This window comes from Ovis canadensis, chromosome 13, assembly GCF_042477335.2.
Source record: "Ovis canadensis isolate MfBH-ARS-UI-01 breed Bighorn chromosome 13, ARS-UI_OviCan_v2, whole genome shotgun sequence".
Taxonomy (NCBI): Eukaryota; Metazoa; Chordata; class Mammalia; order Artiodactyla; family Bovidae; genus Ovis; species Ovis canadensis.
The window spans coordinates 13,767,462-13,790,081 of record NC_091257.1 but is presented as its reverse complement, the minus strand read 5'-3'; positions in this window follow the sequence as shown (position 1 = coordinate 13,790,081).

Here is a 22,620-nt window from a genome sequence, read left to right as displayed (position 1 = left end):
GGAGAGGAATCCTCAGGTTCCGGCCCCGACTCCACACAAGGTCTTAGGCCCCGGCATCGACGGGAGAGGAATCCCGAGAGGCCCCCGAGGAACTCGCATGGGGACTGGCCTTTCCTGAGGCCACCAGAGCGGGTCCCTGAGGTCCCCGTCGTAAGTCGAGAGCACCTGCCGCAACTCAAGAAAATCAAGGAGGTTTTGCCCTCCAGGCGAGATGAGGCCCATTTCCGCTGAGGCTTCTCGAGGCCAATCACATCTAACCACTGGAACTTCCAAAGGGTCCTTCACACCCTTGCTGCAACTCAAGAAGTTCCCCGACATACCAGTCTCCACTCGAGAGGAAGCACGTGGTGCCCCGCACACATCCAGGGGAGCCCCGTTTCCGCCTCCTACCTCGAGATGAGGGATCCTTTCCCTGTTTCGTAGGGAAAGAATTCCCGGCGTTCCCGTCGCATCTCAAGAGGAGGCGCTCTCCACAGGAAAGGCGAGAGGAACTCCAGGGTCGTGCCACCATTCCAAGAGTCCCCAAGATGTGTCAGTCCATTCCAGAGGAACCTGTTTTCCCTGCACTGCCTTGATGTTCAAGCCAAGGATCGACTCCCACCACGTGTGCACGTGGGACAGCCCTATGGGTAAGCCTCGTGGGAAAGCCTCGTGGGAAAGACTCGAGGGAAAACCATAGATCCTTTGATCCATGCGGCGGACTGCGTGACACTGCTGCTACCGCTCTGGAGGAAAGCGCAAGTGCATGCCCGCATTCGAGACGAGGACTGACTCCCCTGGGGAGACTCCAGAAGTACCCCAAGATCCATGTCAGCACTGGAGAGGAATCCTCAGGTTCCGGCCCCGACTCCACACAAGGTCTTAAGCCCCGGCATCGACGGGAGAGGAATCCCCAGAGGAACTCGCATGGGGACTGGCCTTTCCTGAGGCCACCAGAGCGGGTCCCTGAGGTCCTCGTCGTAACTCGAGAGCACCTGCCGCAACTCGAGAAAATCCAGGCGGTTTTGCCCTCCAGGCGAGATGAGGCCCATTTCTGCTTAGGCTTCTCGAGGCCAATCACATCTAACCATTGGAACTTCCAAAGGGTCCTTCACACCCTTGCTGCAACTCAAGAAGTTCCCCGACATACCCATCTCCACTCGAGAGGAAGCACGTGGGGTCCCGCACACATCCAGGGGAGCCCCGTTTCCGCCTCCTAGCTCGAGATGAGGGATCCTTTCCCTGTTTCGTAGGGAAAGAATTCCCGGCGTTCCCGTCGCATCTCAAGAGGAGGCGCTCTCCACAGGAAAGGCGAGAGGTACTCCAGGGTCTTGCCACCATTCCAAGAGTCCCCCAGATGTGTCAGTAGATTCCAGAGGAACCTGTTTTCCCTGCACTGCCTTGACGTTCAAGCCGAGGATCGAGTCCCACCACGTGTGCACGTGGGACAGCCCTGTGGGAAAGCCTCGTGGGAAAGCCTCGTGGGAAAGACTCGAGGGAAAACCATAGATCCTTTGATCCACGCGGCGGACTGCGTGACACTGCTTCTACCGCTCTGGAGGAAAGCGCAAGTGCATGCCCGCATTCGAGACGAGGACTGATTCCCCTGGGGAGACTCCAGAAGTACCCCAAGATCCATGTCAGCACTGGAGAGGAATCCTCAGGTTCCGGTCCCGACTCCACACAAGGTCTTAGGCCCTGGCATCGACGGGAGACGAATCCCGAGACGCCCCCGAGGAACTCGCATGGGGACTGGCCTTTCCTGAGGCCACCAGAGCGGGTCCCTGAGGTCTCCGTCGTAAGTCGAGAGCACCTGCCGCAACTCGAGAAAATCCAGGTGGTTTTGCCCTCCAGGCGAGATGAGGCCCATTTCCGCTGAGGCTTCTCGAGGCTAATCACATCTAACCACTGGAACTTCCAAAGGGTCCTTCACACCCTTGCTGAAACTCAAGAACGTCCCCGACATACCCGTCTGCACTCGAGAGGAAGCACGTGGGGTCCCGCACACATCCAGGGAAGCCCCGTTTCCGCCTCCTAGCTCGAGATGATGGATCCTTTCCCTGTTTCGTAGGGAAAGAATTCCCGGCGTTCCCGTCGCATCTCAAGAGGAAGCACTCTCCACAGGAGAGGCGAAAGGAACTCCAGGGTCGTGACACCATTCCAATAGTCCCCCAGATGTGTCAGTTCATTCCAGAGGAACCTGTTTTCCCTGCACTGCCTTGACGTTCAAGGCGAGGATCGACTCCCACCACGTGTGCACGTGGGACAGCCCTGTGGGAAAGCCTCGTGGGAAAGCCTCGTGGGAAAGACTCGAGGGAAAAACATAGATCCTTTGATCCACGCGGCAGACTGCGTGACACTGCTGCTACCGCTCTGGAGGAAAGCGCAAGTGCATGCCCGCATTCGAGACGAGGACTGACTCCCCTGGGGAGACTCCAGAATTACCCCAAGGTCCATGTCAGCACCGGAGAGGAATCCTCAGATTCCGGCCCCGACTCCACACAAGGTCTTAGGCCCCGGCATAGACGGGAGAGGAATCCCGAGAGGCCCCCGAGGAACTCTCATGGGGACTGGCCTTTCCTGAGGCCACCAGAGCGGGTCCCTGAGGTCCTCGTCGTAAGTCGAGAGCACCTGCCGCAACTCGAGAAAATCCAGGAGGTTTTGCCCTCCAGGCCAGATGAGGCCCATTTCTGCTGAGGCTTCTCGAGGCCAATCACATCTAACCATTGGAACTTCCAAAGGGTCCTTCACACCCTTGCTGCAACTCAAGAAGTTCCCCGACATACCCATCTCCACTCGAGAGGAAGCACGTGGGGTCCGCACACATCCAGGGGAGCCCCGTTTCCGCCTCCTAGCTCGAGATGAGCGATCCTTTCCCTGTTTCGTAGGGAAAGAATTCCCGGCGTTCCCGTCGCATCTCAAGAGGAGGCGCTCTCCACAGGAAAGGCGAGAGGTACTCCAGGGTCTTGCCACCATTCCAAGAGTCCCCCAGATGTGTCAGTCCATTCCAGAGGAACCTGTTTTCCCTGCACTGCCTTGACGTTCAAGCCGAGGATCGACTCCCACCACGTGTGCACGTGGGACAGCCCTGTGGGAAAGCCTCGTGGGAAAGCCTCGTGGGAAAGACTCGAGGGAAAACCATAGATCCGTTGATCCACGTTGCGGACTGCGTGACACTGCTGCTACCGCTCTGGAGGAAAGCGCAATTGCATGCCCGCATTCGAGACGAGGACTGACTCCTCTGGGGAGACTCCAGAAGTACCCCAAGATCCATGTCAGCACTGGAGAGGAATCCTCAGGTTCCGGCCCCGACTCCACACAAGGTCTTAATCCCCGGCATCGACGGGAGAGGAATCCCGAGAAGCCCCCGAGGAACTCGCGTGGGGACTGGCCTTTCCTGAGGCCAACAGAGCGGGTCCCTGAGATCCCCGTCGTAAGTCGAGAGCACCTGCCGCAACTCGAGAAAATCCAGGAGGTTTTGCCCTCCAGGCGAGATGAGGCCCATTTCCGCTGAGGCTTCTCGAGGCCAATCACATCTAACCACTGGAACTTCCAAAGGGTCCTTCACACCCTTGCTGCAACTCAAGAAGTTCCCCGACATACCCGTCTGCACTCGAGAGGAAGCACGTGGTGTCCCGCACACATCCAGGGGAGGCCCGTTTCCGCCTCCTATCTCGAGATGAGGGATCCTTTCCCTGTTTCGTAGGGAAAGAATTCCCGGCGTTCCCGTCGCATCTCAAGAGGAGGCGCTCTCCACAGGAAAGGCGAGAGGAAATCCAGGGTCGTGACACCATTCCAAGAGTCCCCCAGATGTGTCAGTCCATTCCAGAGGAACCTGTTTTCCCTGCACTGCCTTGACGTTCAAGCCGAGGATCGACTCCCACCACGTGTGCATTGGGACAGCCCTGTTGGAAAGCCTCGTGGGAAAGCCTCGTGGGAAAGACTCGAGGGAAAACCATAGATCCTTTGATCCACGCGGCGGACTGCGTGACACTGCTGCTACCGCTCTGGAGGAAAGCGCAAGTGCATGCCCGCATTCGAGACGAGGACTGACTCCCCTGGGGAGACTCCAGAAGTACCCCAAGATCCATGTCAGCACAAGAAAGGAATCCTCAGGTTCCGGCCCCGACTCCACACAAGGTCTTAGGCCCCGGCATCGATGGGAGAGGAATCCCGAGAGGCCCCCGAGGAACTCGCATGGGGACTGGCCTTTCCTGAGGCCACCAGAGCGGGTCCCTGAGGTCCCCGTCCTAAGTCGAGAGCACCTGCCGCAACTCGAGAAAATCCAGGAGGTTTTGCCCTCCAGGCGAGATGAGGCTGATTTCCGCTGAGGCTTCTGGAGGCCAATCACGTCTAACCACTGGAACTTCCAAAGGGTCTTTCACACCCTTGCTGCAACTCAAGAACTTCCCCAACATACCTGTCTCCACTCGAGAGGAAGCACGTGGGGTCCCGCACACATCCAGGGGAGCCCCGTTTCCGCCTCCTAGCTCGAGATGAGGGATCCTTTCCCTGTTTCGTAGGGAAAGAATTCCCGGCGTTCCCGTCGCATCTCAAGAGGAGGCGCTCTCCACAGGAAAGGCGAGAGGAACTTCAGGGTCATGCCACCATTCCAAGAGTCCCCCAGATGTGTCAGTCCATTCCAGAGGAACCTGTTTTCCCTGCACTGCCTTGACGTTCAAGCCGAGGATCGACTCCCACCACGTGTGCACGTGGGACAGCCCTGTGGGAAAGCCTCGTGGGAAAGCCTCGTGGGAAAGACTCGAGGGAAAACCATAGATCCTTTGATCCACACGGCGGACTGCGTGACACTGCCGCTACCGCTCTGGAGGAAAGCGCAAGTGCATGCCCGCATTCGAGACGAGGACTGACTCCCCTGGGGAGACTCCAGAAGTACCCCAAGATCCATGTTAGCACTGGAGAGGAATCCTCAGGTTCCGGCCCCGACTCCACACAAGGTCTTAGGCCCCGGCATCGACGGGAGAGGAATCCCGAGAGGCCCCCGAGGAACTCGCATGGGGACTGGCCTTTCCTGAGGCCACCAGAGCGGGTCCCTGAGGTCCCCGTCGTAAGTCGAGAGCACCTGCCGCAACTCGAGAAAATCCAGGAGGTTTTGCCCTCCAGGCGAGATGAGGCCCATTTCCGCTGAGGCTTCTCGAGGCCAATCACGTCTAACCACTGGAACTTCAAAAGGGTCCTTCACACCCTTGCTGCAACTCAAGAAGTTCCCCCACATACCCGTCTCCACTCGAGAGGAAGCACGTGGTGTCCCGCACACATCCAGGGGAGCCCCGTTTCCGCCTCCTAGCTCGAGATGAGGGATCCTTTCCCTGTTTCGTAGGGAAAGAAAACCCGGCGTTCCCGTCGCATCTCCAGAGGAGGCGCTCTCCACAGGAAAGGCGAGAGGAACTCCAGGGTCGTGCCACCATTCCAAGAGTCCCCGAGATGTGTCAGTCCATTCCAGAGGAACCTGTTTTCCCTGCACTGCCTTGACGTTCAAGCCGAGGATCGACTCCCACCACGTGTGCACGTGGGACAGCCCTGTGGGAAAGCCTCGTGGGAAAGCCTCGTGGGAAAGACTCGAGGGAAAACCATAGATCTTTTGATCCACGCGGCGGACTGCGTGACACTGCTGCTACCGCTCTGGAGGAAAGCGTAAGTGCATGCCCGCATTCGAGACGAGGACTGACTCCCCTGGGGAGACTCCAGAAGTACCCCAAATCCATGTCAGCACTGGAGAGGAATCCTCAGGTTCCGGCCCCGACTCCACACAAGGACTTAGGCCCCGGCATCGACGGGAGAGGAATCCCCAGAGGCCCCCGAGGAACTCGCATGGGGACTGGCCTTTCCTGAGGCCACCAGAACGGGTCCCTGAGGTCCCCGTCGTAAATCGAGAGCACCTGCTGCAACTCGAGAAAATCCAGGAGGTTTTGCCCTCCAGGCGAGATGAGGCCCATTTCCGCTGAGGCTTCTCGAGGCTAATCACGTCTAACCACTGGAACTTCTAAAGGGTCCTTCACACCCTTGCTGCAACTCAAGAACTTCCCCGACATACAAGTCTCCACTCGAGAGGAAGCACGTGGGGTCCCGCACACATCCAGGGGAGCCCCGTTTCCGCCTCCTAGCTCGAAATGAGGGATCCTTTCCCTGTTTCGTAGGGAAAGAATTCCCGGCGTTCCCGTCGCATCTCAAGAGGAGGCGCTCTCCACAGGAAAGGGGAGAGGAACTCCAGGGTCGTGACACCATTCCAAGAGACCCCCAGATGTGTCAGTCCATTACAGAGGAACCTGTTTTCCCTGCACTGCCTTGACGTTCAAGCCGAGGATCAACTCCCACCACGTGTGCACGTGGGACAGCCCTGTGGGAAAGCCTCGTGGGAAAGCCTCGTGGGAAAGACTCGAGGGAAAACCATAGATCCTTAGATCCATGCGGCGGACTGCGTGACACTGCTGCTACCGCTCTGGAGGAAAGCGCAAGTGCATGCCCGCATTCGAGACGAGGACTGACTCCCCTGGGGAGACTCCAGAAGTACCCCAAGATCCATGTCAGCACTGGAGAGGAATCCTCAGGTTCCGGCCCCGACTCCACACAAGGACTTAGGCCCTGGCATCGACGGGAGAGGAATCCCCAGAGTTCCCCGAGGAACTCGCATGGGGACTGGCCTTTCCTGAGGCCACCAGAGCGGGTCCCTGAGGTCCCCGTCGTAAGTCGAGAGCGCCTGCCGCAACTCGAGAAAATCCAGGAGGTTTTGCCCTCCAGGCGAGATGAGGCCCATTTCCGCTGAGGCTTCTCGAGGCTAATCACGTCTAACCACTGGAACTTCCAAAGGGTCTTTCACACCCTTGCTGCAACTCAAGAACTTCCCCAACATACCCGTCTCCACGTGAGAGGAAGCACGTGGGGTCCCGCACACATCCAGGGGAGCCCCGTTTGCGCCTCCTAGCTCGAGATGAGGGATCCTTTCCCTGTTTCGTAGGGAAAGAATTCCCGGCGTTCCCGTCGCATCTCAAGAGGAGGCGCTCTCCACAGGAAAGGCGAGAGGAACTCCAGGGTCGTGACACCATTCCAAGAGTCCCCCAGATGTGTCAGTCCATTCCAGAGGAACCTGTTTTCCCTGCACTGCCTTGACGTTCAAGCCGAGGATCGACTCCCACCACGTGAGCACGTGGGACAGCCCTGTGGGAAAGCCTCGTGGGAAAGCCTCGTGGGAAAGACTCGAGGGAAAACCATAGATCTTTGATCCACGTGGCGGACTGCGTGACACTGCTGCTACCGCTCTGGAGGAAAGCGCAAGTGCATGCCCGCATTCGAGACGAGGACTGACTCCCCTGGGGAGACTCCAGAAGTACCCCAAGATCCATGTCAGCACTGGAGAGGAATCGTCAGGTTCCGGCCCCGACTCCACACAAGGTCTTAGTCCCCGGCATCGACGGGAGAGGAATCCCGAGAGGCCCCCGAGGAACTCGCATGGGGACTGGCCTTTCCTGAGGCCACAAGAGGGGGTCCCTGAGGTCCCCGTCGTAAGTCGAGAGCACCTGCCGCAACTCGAGAAAATCCAGGAGGTTTTGCCCTCCAGGCGAGATGAGGCCCATTTCCGCTGAGGCTTCTCGAGGCCAATCACATCTAACCACTGGAACTTCCAAAGGGTCCTTCACACCCTTGCTGCAACTCAAGAAGTTCCCCGACATACCCGTCTGCACTCGAGAGGAAGCACGTGGTGTCCCTCACACATCCAGGGGAGGCCCGTTTCCGCCTCCTATCTCGAGATGAGGGATCCTTTCCCTGTTTCGTAGGGAAAGAATTCCCGGCGATCCCGTCGCATCTCAAGAGGAGGCGCTCTCCACAGGAAAGGCGAGAGGAAATCCATGGTCATACCACCATTCCAAGAGTCCCCCAGATGTGTCAGTCCATTCCAGAGGAACCTGTTTTCCCTGCACTGCCTTGACGTTCAAGCCGAGGATCGACTCCCACCACGTGTGCACGTGGGACAGCCCTGTGGGAAAGCCTCGTGGGAAAGCCTCGTGTGAAAGACTCGAGGGAAAACCATAGATCTTTGATCCACGTGGCGGACTGCGTGACACTGCTGCTACCGCTCTGGAGGAAAGCGCAAGTGCATGCCCGCATTCGAGACGAGGACTGACTCCCCTGGGGAGACTCCAGAAGTACCCCAAGGTCCATGTCAGCACTGGAGAGGAATCCTCAGATTCCGGCCCCGACTCCACACAAGGTCTTAGGCCCCGGCATAGACGGGAGAGGAATCCCGAGAGGCCCCCGAGGAACTCGCATGGGGACTGGCCTTTCCTGAGGCCACCAGAGCGGGTCCCTGAGGTCCCCGTCGTAAGTCGAGAGCACCTGCCACAACTCGAGAAAATCAAGGAGGTTTTGCCCTCCAGGCGAGATGAGGCCCATTTCCGCTGAGGCTTCTCGAGGCCAATCACATCTAACCACTGGAACTTCCAAAGGGTCCTTCACACCCTTGCTGCAACTCAAGAAGTTCCCCGACATACCAGTCTCCACTCGAGAGGAAGCACGTGGTGCCCCGCACACATCCAGGGGAGCCCCGTTTCCGCCTCCTACCTCGAGATGAGGGATCCTTTCCCTGTTTCGTAGGGAAAGAATTCCCGGCGTTCCCGTCGCATCTCAAGAGGAGGCGCTCTCCACAGGAAAGGCGAGAGGAACTCCAGGGTCGTGCCACCATTCCAAGAGTCCCCAAGATGTGTCAGTCCATTCCAGAGGAACCTGTTTTCCCTGCACTGCCTTGATGTTCAAGCCAAGGATCGACTCCCACCACGTGTGCACGTGGGACAGCCCTATGGGTAAGCCTCGTGGGAAAGCCTCGTGGGAAAGACTCGAGGGAAAACCATAGATCCTTTGATCCATGCGGCGGACTGCGTGACACTGCTGCTACCGCTCTGGAGGAAAGCGCAAGTGCATGCCCGCATTCGAGACGAGGACTGACTCCCCTGGGGAGACTCCAGAAGTACCCCAAGATCCATGTCAGCACTGGAGAGGAATCCTCAGGTTCCGGCCCCGACTCCACACAAGGTCTTAAGCCCCGGCATCGACGGGAGAGGAATCCCCAGAGGAACTCGCATGGGGACTGGCCTTTCCTGAGGCCACCAGAGCGGGTCCCTGAGGTCCTCGTCGTAACTCGAGAGCACCTGCCGCAACTCGAGAAAATCCAGGCGGTTTTGCCCTCCAGGCGAGATGAGGCCCATTTCTGCTTAGGCTTCTCGAGGCCAATCACATCTAACCATTGGAACTTCCAAAGGGTCCTTCACACCCTTGCTGCAACTCAAGAAGTTCCCCGACATACCCATCTCCACTCGAGAGGAAGCACGTGGGGTCCCGCACACATCCAGGGGAGCCCCGTTTCCGCCTCCTAGCTCGAGATGAGGGATCCTTTCCCTGTTTCGTAGGGAAAGAATTCCCGGCGTTCCCGTCGCATCTCAAGAGGAGGCGCTCTCCACAGGAAAGGCGAGAGGTACTCCAGGGTCTTGCCACCATTCCAAGAGTCCCCCAGATGTGTCAGTCCATTCCAGAGGAACCTGTTTTCCCTGCACTGCCTTGACGTTCAAGCCGAGGATCGAGTCCCACCACGTGTGCACGTGGGACAGCCCTGTGGGAAATCCTCGTGGGAAAGCCTCGTGGGAAAGACTCGAGGGAAAACCATAGATCCTTTGATCCACGCGGCGGACTGCGTGACACTGCTGCTACCGCTCTGGAGGAAAGCGCAAGTGCATGCCCGCATTCGAGACGAGGACTGACTCCCCTGGGGAGACTCCAGAAGTACCCCAAGATCCATGTCAGCACTGGAGAGGAATCCTCAGGTTCCGGCCCCGACTCCACACAAGGACTTAGGCCCTGGCATCGACGGGAGAGGAATCCCCAGAGTTCCCCGAGGAACTCGCATGGGGACTGGCCTTTCCTGAGGCCACCAGAGCGGGTCCCTGAGGTCCCCGTCGTAAGTCGAGAGCGCCTGCCGCAACTCGAGAAAATCCAGGAGGTTTTGCCCTCCAGGCGAGATGAGGCCCATTTCCGCTGAGGCTTCTCGAGGCTAATCACGTCTAACCACTGGAACTTCCAAAGGGTCTTTCACACCCTTGCTGCAACTCAAGAACTTCCCCAACATACCCGTCTCCACTCGAGAGGAAGCACGTGGGGTCCCGCACACATCCAGGGGAGCCCCGTTTGCGCCTCCTAGCTCGAGATGAGGGATCCTTTCCCTGTTTCGTAGGGAAAGAATTCCCGGCGTTCCCGTCGCATCTCAAGAGGAGGCGCTCTCCACAGGAAAGGCGAGAGAAACTCCAGGGTCGTGACACCATTCCAAGAGTCCCCCAGATGTGTCAGTCCATTCCAGAGGAACCTGTTTTCCCTGCACTGCCTTGACGTTCAAGCCGAGGATCGAGTCCCACCACGTGTGCACGTGGGACAGCCCTGTGGGAAAGCCTCGTGGGTAAGCCTCGTGGGAAAGACTCGAGGGAAAACCATATATCCGTTGATCCACGCGGCGGACGGCGTGACACTGCTGCTACCCCTCTGGAGGAAAGCGCAAGTGCATGCCCGCATTCGAGACGAGGACTGACTCCCCTGGGGAGACTCCAGAAGTACCCCAAGATCCATGTCAGCACTGGAGAGGAATCCTCAGGTTCCGGCCCCGACTCCACACAAGGTCTTAGGCCCCGGCATCGACGGGAGAGGAATCCCGAGAGGCCCACGAGGAACTCGCATGGGGACTGGCCTTTCCTGAGGCCACCAGAGCGGGTCCCTGAGGTCCCCGTCGTAAGTCGAGAGCACCTGCCGCAACTCGAGAAAATCCAGGAGGTTTTGCCCTCCAGGCGAGATGAGGCCCATTTCCGCTGAGGCTTCTCGAGGCCAATCACATCTAACCACTGGAACTTCCAAAGGGTCCTTCACACCCTTGCTGCAACTCAAGAAGTTCCCCGACATACCCGTCTGCACTCGAGAGGAAGCACGTGGTGTCCCTCACACATCCAGGGGAGGCCCGTTTCCGCCTCCTATCTCGAGATGAGGGATCCTTTCCCTGTTTCGTAGGGAAAGAATTCCCGGCGATCCCGTCGCATCTCAAGAGGAGGCGCTCTCCACAGGAAATGCGAGAGGAAATCCATTGTCATACCACCATTCCAAGAGTCCCCCAGATGTGTCAGTCCATTCCAGAGGAACCTGTTTTCCCTGCACTGCCTTGACGTTCAAGCCGAGGATCGACTCCCACCACGTGTGCACGTGGGACAGCCCTGTGGGAAAGCCTCGTGGGAAAGCCTCGTGGGAAAGACTCGAGGGAAAACCATAGATCTTTGATCCACGTGGCGGACTGCGTGACACTGCTGCTACCGCTCTGGAGGAAAGCGCAAGTGCATGCCCGCATTCGAGACGAGGACTGACTCCCCTGGGGAGACTCCAGAAGTACCCCAAGATCCATGTCAGCACTGGAGAGGAATCCTCAGGATCCGGCCCCGACTCCACACAAGGTCTTAGGCCCCGGCATCGACGGGAGAGGAATCCCGAGAGGCCCCCGAGGAACTCGCATGGGGACTGGCCTTTCCTGAGGCCACAAGAGCGGGTCCCTGAGGTCCCCGTCGTAAGTCGAGAGCACCTGCCGCAACTCGAGAAAATCCAGGAGGTTTTGCCCTCCAGGCGAGATGAGGCCCATTTCCGCTGAGGCTTCTCGAGGCCAATCACATCTAACCACTGGAACTTCCAAAGGGTCCTTCACACCCTTGCTGCAACTCAAGAAGTTCCCCGACATACCCGTCTGCACTCGAGAGGAAGCACGTGGTGTCCCTCACACATCCAGGGGAGGCCCGTTTCCGCCTCCTATCTCGAGATGAGGGATCCTTTCCCTGTTTCGTAGGGAAAGAATTCCCGGCGATCCCGTCGCATCTCAAGAGGAGGCGCTCTCCACTGGAAAGGCGAGAGGAAATCCATGGTCATACCACCATTCCAAGAGTCCCCCAGATGTGTCAGTCCATTCCAGAGGAACCTGTTTTCCCTGCACTGCCTTGACGTTCAAGCCGAGGATCGACTCCCACCACGTGTGCACGTGGGACAGCCCTGTGGGAAAGCCTCGTGGGAAAGCCTCGTGGGAAAGACTCGAGGGAAAACCATAGATCTTTGATCCACGTGGAGGACTGCGTGACACTGCTGCTACCGCTCTGGAGGAAAGCGCAAGTGCATGCCCGCATTCGAGACGAGGACTGACTCCCCTGGGGAGACTCCAGAAGTACCCCAAGGTCCATGTCAGCACTGGAGAGGAATCCTCAGATTCCGGCCCCGACTCCACACAAGGTCTTAGGCCCCGGCATAGACGGGAGAGGAATCCCGAGAGGCCCCCGAGGAACTCGCATGGGGACTGGCCTTTCCTGAGGCCACCAGAGCGGGTCCCTGAGGTCCCCGTCGTAAGTCGAGAGCACCTGCCGCAACTCGAGAAAATCAAGGAGGTTTTGCCCTCCAGGCGAGATGAGGCCCATTTCCGCTGAGGCTTCTCGAGGCCAATCACATCTAACCACTGGAACTTCCAAAGGGTCCTTCACACCCTTGCTGCAACTCAAGAAGTTCCCCGACATACCAGTCTCCACTCGAGAGGAAGCACGTAGTGCCCCGCACACATCCAGGGGAGCCCCGTTTCCGCCTCCTACCTCGAGATGAGGGATCCTTTCCCTGTTTCGTAGGGAAAGAATTCCCGGCGTTCCCGTCGCATCTCAAGAGGAGGCGCTCTCCACAGGAAAGGCGAGAGGAACTCCAGGGTCGTGCCACCATTCCAAGAGTCCCCAAGATGTGTCATTCCATTCCAGAGGAACCTGTTTTCCCTGCACTGCCTTGATGTTCAAGCCAAGGATCGACTCCCACCACGTGTGCACGTGGGACAGCCCTATGGGTAAGCCTCGTGGGAAAGCCTCGTGGGAAAGACTCGAGGGAAAACCATAGATCCTTTGATCCATGCGGCGGACTGCGTGACACTGCTGCTACCGCTCTGGAGGAAAGCGCAAGTGCATGCCCGCATTCGAGACGAGGACTGACTCCCCTGGGGAGACTCCAGAAGTACCCCAAGATCCATGTCAGCACTGGAGAGGAATCCTCAGGTTCCGGCCCCGACTCCACACAAGGTCTTAAGCCCCGGCATCGACGGGAGAGGAATCCCCAGAGGAACTCGCATGGGGACTGGCCTTTCCTGAGGCCACCAGAGCGGGTCCCTGAGGTCCTCGTCGTAACTCGAGAGCACCTGCCGCAACTCGAGAAAATCCAGGCGGTTTTGCCCTCCAGGCGAGATGAGGCCCATTTCTGCTTAGGCTTCTCGAGGCCAATCACATCTAACCATTGGAACTTCCAAAGGGTCCTTCACACCCTTGCTGCAACTCAAGAAGTTCCCCGACATACCCATCTCCACTCGAGAGGAAGCACGTGGGGTCCCGCACACATCCAGGGGAGCCCCGTTTCCGCCTCCTAGCTCGAGATGAGGGATCCTTTCCCTGTTTCGTAGGGAAAGAATTCCCGGCGTTCCCGTCGCATCTCAAGAGGAGGCGCTCTCCACAGGAAAGGCGAGAGGTACTCCAGGGTCTTGCCACCATTCCAAGAGTCCCCCAGATGTGTCAGTCCATTCCAGAGGAACCTGTTTTCCCTGCACTGCCTTGACGTTCAAGCCGAGGATCGAGTCCCACCACGTGTGCACGTGGGACAGCCCTGTGGGAAATCCTCGTGGGAAAGCCTCGTGGGAAAGACTCGAGGGAAAACCATAGATCCTTTGATCCACGCGGCGGACTGCGTGACACTGCTTCTACCGCTCTGGAGGAAAGCGCAAGTGCATGCCCGCATTCGAGACGAGGACTGATTCCCCTGGGGAGACTCCAGAAGTACCCCAAGATCCATGTCAGCACTGGAGAGGAATCCTCAGGTTCCGGTCCCGACTCCACACAAGGTCTTAGGCCCTGGCATCGACGGGAGACGAATCCCGAGACGCCCCCGAGGAACTCGCATGGGGACTGGCCTTTCCTGAGGCCACCAGAGCGGGTCCCTGAGGTCCCCGTCGTAAGTCGAGAGCACCTGCCGCAACTCGAGAAAATCCAGGAGGTTTTGCCCTCCAGGCGAGATGAGGCCCATTTCCGCTGAGGCTTCTCGAGGCTAATCACATCTAACCACTGGAACTTCCAAAGGGTCCTTCACACCCTTGCTGAAACTCAAGAACGTCCCCGACATACCCGTCTGCACTCGAGAGGAAGCACGTGGGGTCCCGCACACATCCAGGGAAGCCCCGTTTCCGCCTCCTAGCTCGAGATGAGGGATCCTTTCCCTGTTTCGTAGGGAAAGAATTCCCGGCGTTCCCGTCGCATCTCAAGAGGAAGCACACTCCACAGGAGAGGCGAAAGGAACTCCAGGGTCGTGACACCATTCCAATAGTCCCCCAGATGTGTCAGTCCATTCCAGAGGAACCTGTTTTCCCTGCACTGCCTTGACGTTCAAGGCGAGGATCGACTCCCACCACGTGTGCACGTGGGACAGCCCTGTGGGAAAGCCTCGTGGGAAAGCCTCGTGGGAAAGACTCGAGGGAAAAACATAGATCCTTTGATCCACGCGGCAGACTGCGTGACACTGCTGCTACCGCTCTGGAGGAAAGCGCAAGTGCATACCCGCATTCGAGACGAGGACTGACTCCCCTGGGGAGACTCCAGAATTACCCCAAGGTCCATGTCAGCACCGGAGAGGAATCCTCAGATTCCGGCCCCGACTCCACAGAAGGTCTTAGGCCCCGGCATAGACGGGAGAGGAATCCCGAGAGGCCCCCGAGGAACTCTCATGGGGACTGGCCTTTCCTGAGGCCACCAGAGCGGGTCCCTGAGGTCCCCGTCGTAAGTCGAGAGCACCTGCCGCAACTCGAGAAAATCAAGGAGGTTTTGCCCTCCAGGCGAGATGAGGCCCATTTCCGCTGAGGCTTCTCGAGGCCAATCACATCTAACCACTGGAACTTCCAAAGGGTCCTTCACACCCTTGCTGCAACTCAAGAAGTTCCCCGACATACCCGTCTCCACTCGAGAGGAAGCACTTGGGGTCCCGCACACATCCAGGGGAGACCCGTTTCCGCCTCCTAGCTCGAGATGAGGGATCCTTTCCCTGTTTCGTAGGGAAAGAATTCCCGGCGTTCCCGTCGCATCTCAAGAGGAGGCGCTCTCCACAGGAAAGGCGAGAGGAACTCCAGGGTCGTGCCACCATTCCAAGAGTCCCCCAGATGTGTCAGTCCATTCCAGAGGAACCTATTTTCCCTGCACTGCCTTGACGTTCAAGCCGAGGATCGACTCCCACCACGTGTGCACGTGGGACAGCCCTGTGGGAAAGCCTCGTGGGAAAGCCTCGTGGGAAAGACTCGAGGGAAAACCATAGATCCTTTGATCCACGCGGCGGACTGCGTGACACCGCTGCTAACGCTCTGGAGGAAAGCGCAAGTGCATGCCCGCATTCGAGACGAGGACTGACTCCCCTGGGGAGACTCCAGAAGTACCCCAAGATCCATGTCAGCACTGGAGAGGAATCCTCAGGTTCCGGCCCCGACTCCACACAAGGTCTTAGGCCCCGGCATCGACGGGAGAGGAATCCCGAGACGCCCCCGAGGAACTCGCATGGGGACTGGCCTTTCCTGAGGCCACCAGAGCGGGTCCCTGAGGTCCCCGTCGTAAGTCGAGAGCACCTGCCGCAACTCGAGAAAATCCAGGAGGTTTTGCCCTCCAGGCGAGATGAGGCCCATTTCCGCTGAGGCTTCTCGAGGCCAATCACATCTAACCACTGGAACTTCCAAAGGGTCCTTCACACCCTTGCTGCAACTCAAGAAGTTCCCCGACATACCCGTCTGCACTCGAGAGGAAGCACGTGGTGTCCCTCACACATCCAGGGGAGGCCCGTTTCCGCCTCCTATCTCGAGATGAGGGATCCTTTCCCTGTTTCGTAGGGAAAGAATTCCCGGCGATCCCGTCGCATCTCAAGAGGAGGCGCTCTCCACAGGAAAGGCGAGAGGAAATCCATGGTCATACCACCATTCCAAGAGTCCCCCAGATGTGTCAGTCCATTCCAGAGGAACCTGTTTTCCCTGCACTGCCTTGACGTTCAAGCCGAGGATCGACTCCCACCACGTGTGCACGTGGGACAGCCCTGTGGGAAAGCCTCGTGGGAAAGCCTCGTGTGAAAGACTCGAGGGAAAACCATAGATCTTTGATCCACGTGGCGGACTGCGTGACACTGCTGCTACCGCTCTGGAGGAAAGCGCAAGTGCATGCCCGCATTCGAGACGAGGACTGACTCCCCTGGGGAGACTCCAGAAGTACCCCAAGGTCCATGTCAGCACTGGAGAGGAATCCTCAGATTCCGGCCCCGACTCCACACAAGGTCTTAGGCCCCGGCATAGACGGGAGAGGAATCCCGAGAGGCCCCCGAGGAACTCGCATGGGGACTGGCCTTTCCTGAGGCCACCAGAGCGGGTCCCTGAGGTCCCCGTCGTAAGTCGAGAGCACCTGCCGCAACTCGAGAAAATCAAGGAGGTTTTGCCCTCCAGGCGAGATGAGGCCCATTTCCGCTGAGGCTTCTCGAGGCCAATCACATCTAACCACTGGAACTTCCAAAGGGTCCTTCACACCCTTGCTGCAACTCAAGAAGTTCCCCGACATACCAGTCTCCACTCGAGAGGAAGCACGTGGTGCCCCGCACACATCCAGGGGAGCCCCGTTTCCGCCTCCTACCTCGAGATGAGGGATCCTTTCCCTGTTTCGTAGGGAAAGAATTCCCGGCGTTCCCGTCGCATCTCAAGAGGAGGCGCTCTCCACAGGAAAGGCGAGAGGAACTCCAGGGTCGTGCCACCATTCCAAGAGTCCCCAAGATGTGTCAGTCCATTCCAGAGGAACCTGTTTTCCCTGCACTGCCTTGATGTTCAAGCCAAGGATCGACTCCCACCACGTGTGCACGTGGGACAGCCCTATGGGTAAGCCTCGTGGGAAAGCCTCGTGGGAAAGACTCGAGGGAAAACCATAGATCCTTTGATCCATGCGGCGGACTGCGTGACACTGCTGCTACCGCTCTGGAGGAAAGCGCAAGTGCATGCCCGCATTCGAGACGAGGACTGACTCCCCTGGGGAGACTCCAGAAGTACCCCAAGATCCATGTCAGCACTGGAGAGGAATCCTCAGGTTCCGGCCCCGACTCCACACAAGGTCTTAAGCCCCGGCATCGACGGGAGAGGAATCCCCAGAGGAACTCGCATGGGGACTGGCCTTTCCTGAGGCCACCAGAGCGGGTCCCTGAGGTCCTCGTCGTAACTCGAGAGCACCTGCCGCAACTCGAGAAAATCCAGGCGGTTTTGCCCTCCAGGCGAGATGAGGCCCATTTCTGCTTAGGCTTCTCGAGGCCAATCACATCTAACCATTGGAACTTCCAAAGGGTCCTTCACACCCTTGCTGCAACTCAAGAAGTTCCCCGACATACCCATCTCCACTCGAGAGGAAGCACGTGGGGTCCCGCACACATCCAGGGGAGCCCCGTTTCCGCCTCCTAGCTCGAGATGAGGGATCCTTTCCCTGTTTCGTAGGGAAAGAATTCCCGGCGTTCCCGTCGCATCTCAAGAGGAGGCGCTCTCCACAGGAAAGGCGAGAGGTACTCCAGGGTCTTGCCACCATTCCAAGAGTCCCCCAGATGTGTCAGTCCATTCCAGAGGAACCTGTTTTCCCTGCACTGCCTTGACGTTCAAGCCGAGGATCGAGTCCCACCACGTGTGCACGTGGGACAGCCCTGTGGGAAATCCTCGTGGGAAAGCCTCGTGGGAAAGACTCGAGGGAAAACCATAGATCCTTTGATCCACGCGGCGGACTGCGTGACACTGCTGCTACCGCTCTGGAGGAAAGCGCAAGTGCATGCCCGCATTCGAGACGAGGACTGACTCCCCTGGGGAGACTCCAGAAGTACCCCAAGATCCATGTCAGCACTGGAGAGGAATCCTCAGGTTCCGGCCCCGACTCCACACAAGGACTTAGGCCCTGGCATCGACGGGAGAGGAATCCCCAGAGTTCCCCGAGGAACTCGCATGGGAACTGGCCTTTCCTGAGGCCACCAGAGCGGGTCCCTGAGGTCCCCGTCGTAAGTCGAGAGCGCCTGCCGCAACTCGAGAAAATCCAGGAGGTTTTGCCCTCCAGGCGAGATGAGGCCCATTTCCGCTGAGGCTTCTCGAGGCTAATCACGTCTAACCACTGGAACTTCCAAAGGGTCTTTCACACCCTTGCTGCAACTCAAGAACTTCCCCAACATACCCGTCTCCACTCGAGAGGAAGCACGTGGGGTCCCGCACACATCCAGGGGAGCCCCGTTTGCGCCTCCTAGCTCGAGATGAGGGATCCTTTCCCTGTTTCGTAGGGAAAGAATTCCCGGCGTTCCCGTCGCATCTCAAGAGGAGGCGCTCTCCACAGGAAAGGCGAGAGGAACTCCAGGGTCGTGACACCATTCCAAGAGTCCCCCAGATGTGTCAGTCCATTCCAGAGGAACCTGTTTTCCCTGCACTGCCTTGACGTTCAAGCCGAGGATCGAGTCCCACCACGTGTGCACGTGGGACAGCCCTGTGGGAAAGCCTCGTGGGAAAGCCTCGTGGGAAAGACTCGAGGGAAAACCATAGATCCTTTGATCCACGCGGCGGACGGCGTGACACTGCTGATACCGCTCTGGAGGAAAGCGCAAGTGCATGCCCGCATTCGAGACGAGGACTGACTCCCCTTGGGAGACTCCAGAAGTACCCCAAGATCCATGTCAGCACTGGAGAGGAATCCTCAGGTTCCGGCCCTGAGTTCACACAAGGTCTTAGGCCCCGGCATCGACGGGAGAGGAATCCCGATAGGCCCCCGAGGAACTCGCCTGGGGACTGGCCTTTCCTGAGGCCACCAGAGCGGGTCCCTGAGGTCCTCGTCGTAAGTCGAGAGCACCTGCTGCAACTCGAGAAAATCCAGGAGGTTTTGCCCTCCAGCCGAGATGAGGCCCATTTCCGCTGAGGCTTCTCGAGGCTAATCAGTTCTAACCACTGGAAATTCCTAAGGGTCCTTCACACCCTTGCTGCAACTCAAGAAGTTCCCCGACATACCCGTCTCCACTCGAGAGGAAGCACGTGGGGTCCCGCACACATCCAGGGGAGCCCCGTTTCCGCCTCCTAGCTCGAGATGAGCGATCCTTTCCCTGTTTCGTAGGGAAAGAATTCCCGGCGTTCCCGTCGCATTCAAGAGGAGGCGCTCTCCACAGGAAAGGCGAGAGGAACTCCAGGATCGTGGCACCATTCCAAGCGACCCCCAGATATGTCAGTCCATTACAGAGGAAGCTGTTTTCCCTGCACTGCCTTGACGTTCAAGCCGAGGATCGACTTCCACCACGTGTGCACGTGGGACAGACCTGTGGGAAAGCCTCGTGGGAAAGCCTCGTGGGAAAGACTCGAGGGAAAACCATAGATCCTTTGATCCACGCGGCGGACTGTGTGACACTGCTGCTACCGCTCTGGAGGAAAGCGCAAGTGCATGCCCGCATTCGAGACGAGGACTGACTCCCCTTGGGAGACTCCAGAAGTACCCCAAGATCCATGTCAGCACTGGAGAGGAATCCTCAGGTTCCGGCCCCGACTCCACACAAGGTCATAGGCCCCGGCATCGACGGGAGAGGAATCCCGAGAGGCCCCGAGGAACTCGCATGGGTACTTGCCTTTCCTGAGGCCACCAGAGCGGGTCCCTGAGGTCCCCGTCGTAAGTCGAGAGCACCTGCCGCAACTCGAGAAAATCCAGGAGGTTTTGCCCTCCAGGCGAGATGAGGCACATTTCCTCTGAGGCTTCTCGAGGCTAATCACGTCTAACCACTGGAACTTCCAAAGGGTCCTTCACACCCTTGCTGCAACTCAAGAAGTTCCCCGACATACCCGTCTCCACTCGAGAGGAAGCACGTGGGGTCCCGCACACATCCAGGGGAGCCCCGTTTCCGCCTCCTAGCTCGAGATGAGGGATCCTTTCCCTGTTTCGTAGGGAAAGAATTCCCGGCGTTCCCGTCGCATCTCAAGAGGAGGCGCTCTCCACAGGAAAGGCGAGAGGAACTCCAGGGTCGTGCCACCATTCCAAGAGTCCCCCAGATGTGTCAGTCCATTCCAGAGGAACCTGTTTTCCCTGCACTGCCTTGACGTTCAAGCCGAGGATCGACTCCCACCACGTGTGCATGTGGGACAGCCCTGTGGGAAAGCCGCGTGGGAAAGCCTCGTGGGAAAGACTCGAGGGAAAACCATGGATCCTTTGATCCATGCGGCGGATTGCGTGACACTGCTGCTACCGCTTTGGAGGAAAGCGCAAGTGCATGCCCGCATTCGAGACGAGGACTGACTCCCCTGGGGAGACTCCAGAAGTACCCCAAGATCCATATCAGCACTGGAGAGGAATCGTCAGGTTCCGGCCCCGACTCCACACAAGGTCTTAGGCACCGGCATCGACGGGAGAGGAATCCCGAGAGGCCCCCGAGGAACTCGCATGGGGACTGGCCTTTCCTGAGGCCACCAGAGCGGGTCCCTGAGGTCCCAGTCGTAAGTCAAGAGCACCTGCCTCAACTCGTGAAAATCCAGGAGGTTTTGCCCTCCAGGCGAGATGAGGCACATTTCCGCTGAGGCTTCTCGAGGCTAATCACATCTAACCACTGGAACTTCCAAAGGGTCCTTCACACCCTTTCTGCAACTCAAGAAGTTCCCCGACATAAACGTCTCCACTCGAGAGGAAGCACGAGGTTCCCGCACACATCCAGGGGAGCCCCGTTTCCGCCGCCTAGCTCGAGATGAGGGATCCTTTCCCTGTTTCGTAGGGAAAGAATTCCCGGCGTTCCCGTCGCATCTCAAGAGGAGGCGCTCTCCACAGGAAAGGCGAGAGGAACTCCAGGGTCGTGTCACCATTCCAAGAGTCCCCCAGATGTGTCAGTCCATTCCAGAGGAACCTGTTTTCCCTGCACTGCCTTGACGTTCAAGCCGAGGATCGAGTCCCACCACGTGTGCACGTGGAACAGCCCTGTGGGAAAGCCTCGTGGGAAAGCCTCGTGGGAAAGACTCGAGGGAAAACCATAGATCCTTTGATCCACGCGGCGGACTGCGTGACACTGCTGCTGCCGCTCTGGAGGAAAGCGCAAGTGCATGCCCGCATTCGAGACGAGGACTGACTCCCCTGGGGAGACTCCAGAAGTACCCCAAGATCCATGTCAGCACTGGAGAGGAATCCTCAGGTTCCGGCCCCGACTCCACACAAGGTCTTAGGCCCCGGCATCGACGGGAGAGGAATCCCGAGAGCCCCCTGAGGAACTCGCATGGGGACCTGCCTTTCCTGAGGCCACCAGAGCGGGTCCCTGAGGTCCCAGTCGTAAGTCGAGAGCACCTGCCGCAACTCGAGAAAATCCAGGAGGTTTTGCCCTCCAGGCGAGTTGAGGCCCATTTCCGCTGAGGCTTCTCGAGGCTAATCACGTCTAACCACTGGAACTTCCAAGGGTCCTTCACACCCTTGCTGCAACTCAAGAAGTTCCCCGACATACCCGTCTCCACTCGAGAGGAAGCACGTGGGGTCCCGCACATCCAGTGGAGCCCCGTTTCCGCCTCCTAGCTCGAGATGACGGATCCTTTCCCTGTTTCGTAGGGAAAGATTCCCGGCGTTCCCGTCGCATCTCAAGAGGAGGCGCTCTCCACAGGAAAGGCGAGAGGAACTCCAGGGTCGTGCCACCATTCCAAGAGACACCCAGATGTGTCAGTCCATTCCAGAGGAACCTGTTTTCCCTGCACTGCCTTGACGTTCAAGCCGAGGATCGAGTCCCACCACGTGTGCACGTGGGACAGCCCTGTGGAAAGCCTCGTGGGAAAGCCTCGTGGGAAAGACTCGAGGGAAAACCATAGATCCTTTGATCCACGCGGCGGACTGCGTGACACTGCTGCTACCGCTCTGGAGGAAAGCGCAAGTACATGCCCGCATTCGAGACGAGGACTGACTCCCCTGGGGAGACTCCAGAAGTATCCCAAGATCCATGTCAGCACTGCAGAGGAATCCTCAGGTTCCGGCCCCGACTCCACACAAGGTCTTAGGCCCCGGCATCGACGGGAGAGGAATCCCGAGAGGCCCCCGAGGAACTCGCATGGGGACTGGCCTTTCCTGAGGCCACCAGAGCGGGTCCCTGAGGTCCCCATCGTAAGTCGAGAGCACCTGCCGCAACTCGAGAAAATCCAGGAGGTTTTACCCTCCAGGCGAGATGAGGCCCATTTCCGCTTAGGCTTCTCGAGGCCAATCACGTCTTACCACTGGAACTTCCAAAGGGTCCTTCACACCCTTGCTGCAACTCAAGAAGTTCCCCGACATACCCGTCTCCACTCGAGAGGATGCCTGTGGGGTCCCGCACACATCCAGGGGAGCCCCGTTTCCGCCTCCTAGCTCGAGATGAGGGATCCTTTCTCTGTTTCGTAGGGAAAGATTTCCGGCGTTCCCGTCGCATCTCAAGAGAAGGCGCTCTCCACAGGAAAGGCGAGAGGAACTCCAGGGTCGTGCCACCATTCCATGAGTCCCCCAGATGTGTCAGTCCATTCCAGAGGAATCTGTTTTCCCTGCACTGCCTTGACGTTCAAGCCGA